Below are 5,879 nucleotides of genomic sequence, written 5' to 3'. Positions count from 1 at the left end.
TCATGCCGTTGCCGGGGCCTTTCTCGTCTCGGTGGCCCTCTACCACGCCTTCATCTGGACTTCCTACAGCTTCACAGGTACGGGTCGTTTCTGTATCGTCATTTGCACCGCGGCCATGTTCCTGACACCAGGAAACTCACCGTCCAAATGGTCGACAGGCAACTGCCAAGCCATCGCCTATCCCACGGCCTTTCAAGCCGTCCAGATCGTATTGTACCTCTACTGGCTCTTGGTTGACGTTTTCACAGCAGGGTGTCTAATTTTTTTCTTGCGAAACCATCTCAAGAAGATGGAGGAGCTCAAGATCAACACAAAGTCAAAGAAGGAGACCCTGGTGGCCAAGGTGCTCTCGCGCGAGATTTGGAGAGTCTGCTGGGCGGCCTGCCTTGGTCTCGTCACCAGTTCATGCGCCATCGCAGAGTTTGTGCTGCAGACGAAGGTTTTCTATCTTCGTGGGTCGATCATGTGCATATGTAAGTTGCTTCTACAGCGAGATGGCGGTGGGATCGACGGTGGCAGCGGAGTGCTTGCTCTGTTCACATATGCACACGTCTCTGCCGCTCGACTCTGGCTGACTGTGGGTGTCCCTGGCAGCCCATTTCATCCTTGTCCTCAGCACAATCGACTCTCGCGGCGAGGACGATTTATCGTCCAGCGCACATGGCCAAGGTGCTGGCGCGGCTTATCGTCGGCTCCTGGTTCTCCCAACACCGCAGCGAGAAGCGCCCGCAAGGAGTCCACGGTGCCGACCCAGTATCTGACCACCACTACCACCGATTAAGCTCGGTACAGCGCGCTGTCGAGTCTGACATATCTCTGGGCTACTATTTCACATGCAGTTGCGAATCAGACCGATGTACATTGTCCTGGTCTGCGACAGGGCTGATTGGCCCTTTCATATGAGTTTTGCACAATACAGACATGGTACATATGAGTTGGCGACATATGTTCCCCCCCCGTGGTGAGAGACCCCCGGACCATGTCTCGAGTATAATAAGTCCTTGCTCGAGGTTGACCCCGTACCGGTGGATTGCGCCCGCCGTAAGGTATTCCACATCTCCAACGCCCTCTACTCGTTGCATTCAGCAGCAATGTCGAGCCAGAACGCAACCGTTCAAGTGAGCGCAGGATTCCCAGGGCCTCTGGCGGTCCTTTCGGATACAGAAAACTACGGCGGCCTAACCCGACATTTTGCGCCCTGCTGGTCATCATCGTGCTGGGCAAGTGGAAGGTCCGACATGACTACAAATCCTTGATTCCCGTGATGGTCTACTTTGATGCCACCGGCCTGTTCCTCAACTGGATTACGCCGTTCTTTGTCGACATGACGGTGTGCCAATCAAACTGGATGTGGCTGGCGGGAGATCTTCTGTTCGTTATCAGGTTGGTTACTGCAGCTGAACTCGATTCTGGCCTGTCGAAACGCTGTCAAACCCGCAGGAGAGAGTTTGCTCTGAGCGAAGGGTAGAGAGGAGAAAGGGCGAGATCCATATACTTACCCGCCTTCGTCGCCACAAAGGACGGCCTTCGATGCGGCTATCTAATCTGGAAGACTGTCGCCGTTACCGGCTATATCCCTCGCCAATACATCCATGTGACTGTCTGGACCGCCATTTTGATCTCATTTGCGCTGTACCACGCCTTTATCTGGACCTCCTACAACTTTGTGGGTATGTTTGATTCCGTCCCGAGTCTGTCCCGAGTCTGTCCCGAGTCTGTCCCGAGTCTGTCCTGAGTCTGTCCCGGTCCCGGCTTGGGCTGCACGTTTCTTGTCCACGGATATGTACGATCGATTAACTCGATGCAACTCGGTCAGGCGATTGCCAGGGGCTCTCACATCCCCAAGCATTTCAGGTGGTCCAGATCGTGCTCTATCTCTACTGGCTCTCGATCGATGCCTTCACGGCGACCTGCATGATCACGTTCCTGCGAGGACACATCAAGAAAATGAGCACAATCAAAGTCAGCCAAAAGGCCGGCAAGCAGACGATGATTGCCAGAGTTCTTTCGCGAGAAATCTGGAGAATCTGCTGGGCGGCGCTGCTGGGCACGATCACTAGCTCGTGCGCAATCGCAGAGTTTGTGCTGCAGACCCAAAGTACTGTATCTCAGGGGATCGATCATGTGCATATGTAAGTCAGAGTTGGCGGTGGCTCCAGCGCGAAGATGTCGGCGTGACAGAAGCATGGGAAGATAATGGCATCATGAGTCCTTGGAAAGTGTGCTTGGGCCATATCGCCTCGTCATGAGGACTGCCTGCCATGGCTTTGCTTGAGCGTCAGCCCCCGTGGCAAGTGTGGTTGGGCTCTAACGACACCCTCATCCTTACGCCTGTGACGTGAAGCCCATTTATCTTGGTTCTGAGCGTTGTCGATGCCGCGGCGACGACCGATGGCTCATCCACCTCGAGTCAAGGAGGACAGCCTGGCACTGTCAGCGTAACGGCCCGAGACACGACAGCCAACCGAGACACCGCGGTTTAAACAGGGCCTGATTGCTCCTCAGTGAGTCCGGAAGGAAGGAAAGGTGTTCATCTGTACTTTGCCTGAAAGCATACCCACAGGCAGTCGATTGAATGGTCTCGGCTTGTCGAGATACTTGGGGTCCTCGCTTTCAACAGAGCGATCAAGATGACGTTTCGGATGCTCCTTGGTTGGTCGTTGCGAGGACGACCGACTGGGGCCGCATTCTGATCAGCATAAGTACCGATGTTAGCGTGTGTGGCCAGATGCATGTGGAGTTACTGGACCGTCGACGGTGCTCTTGGACATGCAGAATAGAAACCGGGCCTATGAGGGCCGCACGTGAAGCCATGGAATTGCGAATTCGCAGCACACAGATTGGCGAATGTTGTAAAGACGAAGACGCATGCATATATTGGGAGTCAGGAAAACGTGGCCAGCCACTGGGGTTGTAAGTGCATGTGCATTGGCTTGCTGCTTGTACAGACCGCAGTTGGGATTGTACCAGAGCGGGTGCGGATTCAAGCTGCGTCCGTATGGACAGCGCCAAAACGACTTGGTTTTGGAGCCGGCGATATGGCTTCGACGGGACTGCAGATCGCTGGGGCAGCGGAGCACCCATCAGCCAAGCTTCGGTCAGCTTCAGATGCAGGAGCGTGATGGTGGGTATGTGGGAGGGTGGACGGATCCGACGGCCGAGGCTTCGGACGGTCAGCCGAGATTCGCTTGGTTTCCGCCGCGGCCTGTCGATTCGCAGCACGTAGCCGGCTGTTTTCTTCTTCAAGGCGTCGGATACGCTGCTCCAGCTCCTCGATGTACTGCTTCTTTTTCTGTCGGGATCCTCTGGCGGCGAGACGATTCTGTCGGAGCCGCCGCTCTTTGCGCTCTTCTTCGGAGAGCGGACGGCTGATTCTCGGATGGGACGGGCGGCCACCGGCTACTTCCAGGCCAACATCATCATCGTCGCCCGATATCGACGATACGGACGAGGTGGACGGGTGAGGGGCAACCATCGGTGTTATTGGTGGATGCGTGCCCGGGGCGTTCGAGGCTGACGAGGCTGCATCCGCATGAGCGGACGACGACGATGTGGCTGCCGGCTTCGTGGGCAGGTAGTTCATGGGCATGCCCATTGCCAAGATCGCCGCCAGCATCGACGAAATCTGCTGCGGCTGGCTTTCTGGGCTGAGCATGGCAGCGCTCGTGGAGGCAGTCTGTAGCGCAGACGCATGATGTGCCGCAGCTACGAACGCAACGGCCCTGCGATCGTATTCTTCAAGCGAGGCCGGGGGAATCAAGCCGTTGAGGTACAAGTGCACCAGCGAAGGGAGAGCAGCCAGAGACGAGCTGGCGGGCGCGGGGGAGGCTGTGGACTTTAAAGTAGCTGGCGAGTGTCCGTCTATCGAGCTGGGAGCGGAGTGGATGGAAGCTGCGTTTAATGTGCTTGTCTGAAGTAATGATTCGAGGGGTCGCAAAGGTATGGGTGCGGTCTGAGGCAGATTGTGGATCAGCCCCGGCACAGAGCCAGATGGAGCGCCGTTGGATATCGATGGCGAGATCAGGCCGCTGCCTGCTACATCAGGGAGAGCAGGAGCTATAGCCGATGGGGCTTCATTCGGCAGGGGCCCGTCGGTGATTGCGGCTTGAGGATCTGCAGGAGTGTCGACGAGCGCGCCGCCTCGGTCGCCATCGAGGGCATTTCCAGTAATCCCGAGCGGTGCTGGCAGTGGCGGCGAGTCGATGCGGTCGGCGGTGCAGCTCGGCGATATATGCGGCTGGATGGTGTCCGCAGACGTGTCGGGATGCTTGCGCTTCTTGCCGAGCGGCGGCGGGTCTGGGCCGGTGGGAGCGGTTGACATGGTGCCGGAGAGGCGATCAGGACCAAGCCCGGAGAGCGAGGAGAGCCGCCAAAGAGGCCCGAAAGTTGGTGCTGGCCCGAAATGAAATTCATAGCAGGCAACCACGTGCACATCGATCCCGGCTGGGGCGCTGCTGGCTGGCTTGCACGACCCCAGGATCGCCCGCCCGGATCGACGACTTTGCCTGGATCAACAACCCGGCGCTACCGCAGACGTCACCACAAGAAGCACACCGAGCCACAAATCACAAATCACAATCACAAATCATATCACAAGCCGCAAAGCACACAGCATATGTCGCAGCCCAACGGGAGCCGCCATGCGGCGGAGGCCGGCAGCCAGATTGATTCGTCTGGCTCCCACCTCATCCAAATCAATGATCGGGTCTTTGGCAACCAGTCCAAGGACGAGGCCCGGAAACTGAAGCGGCGCTATCGGGATATGCTTTCGCAGGCCGAGGATCCCGGTATGCTTCGACACATGGGAGTGTCTGGGTCTTTGGACTGATGGCACGGGTGCGGATATGTCGCCCGAGAACGGCGGATGCGGATGCAGATCTCTGGTTTTGTGGACGAGGGCACACCGATTGCAGGCCGATTATGGGGCCTGTTGGCACATTGCGCACTGTTGGTGTGTAGCTTCACCTCGGCGACTCCCCCTTCGACTCCGCCCATTACTTGGCTGGGATGTTGCTGATCAGCTCTGTGCCGGCCGCTCACTGTGCTCCCGGATCTATATGACACTCTCCGAGACAGAATATCGCCACAAGCTCATGGATCCCAGCAACAAGACGCTCGACGAGGTTATGGATGGACAGTCCGAACTGTTTTCGCAAGGTAGGTCGAGCCTATCATCTTGGCGCCGGTGCCGCCAGTCCCGACGCTGCTCGGGCTGTGTATATGGCTACGGCCGAATAGATCTGCAAGAGACTCACAACCGGCCTCGGATTTGGCACGCAGTTCAATCAACAAACGAAGCTGTGCTTGACTCCAAACTGCTCGTGATGACCACGGGCTTTGGGCTGGAGCGAGTCAAGAAGATCCGAGTCGACGGCGCTGGCTTTGACATCAATCAGCTGATCCGATCCATCGGAACACGGCTGTACGGCCACTTTGAGAACGACGGCCAAGTGCAGAACGATTTGACCAAGGGGCTCAAGGACATGGAGCGGATCACTGCCCGTCATCTCGCCAAGGCACCGACCGTGGGCTTCATGTGAGTCAGAGGCGTCAAGCGCACGATGACGAATGTGCCTCACATAACCAAGTGGTCTGCACAGCCGAGGGCGGTCAGAGTCCAGGATCGATACACAACCTCGTCCGTCCAGATACAATTGTGGAGGTGACAGCTGACAGAGCTACGGGGCTTGTATTCCGCAGGTTTGGGCCGCTGACGATCGAGGAGAAAGTGCGCGCCGTGCCAAAGCGGTCGGCCAAGCTTGTCAAAGACCAGCGAGACCTGGTGAAGCCGCAGGAGGTGAGGAAGAATGGTCAAGACTGCTTGTCTAGCGCTGTCCGCCGCTGGCCCCTCGTGTATGTAACTTGGCTACAGGGGGCTC

The sequence above is a fragment of the Polychytrium aggregatum genome (assembly GCF_025602895.1).
Source record: "Polychytrium aggregatum strain JEL109 chromosome Unknown BJ171scaffold_154, whole genome shotgun sequence".
NCBI lineage: Eukaryota > Fungi > Chytridiomycota > Chytridiomycetes > Polychytriales > Polychytrium > Polychytrium aggregatum.
This window is presented reverse-complemented; position numbering follows the sequence as displayed.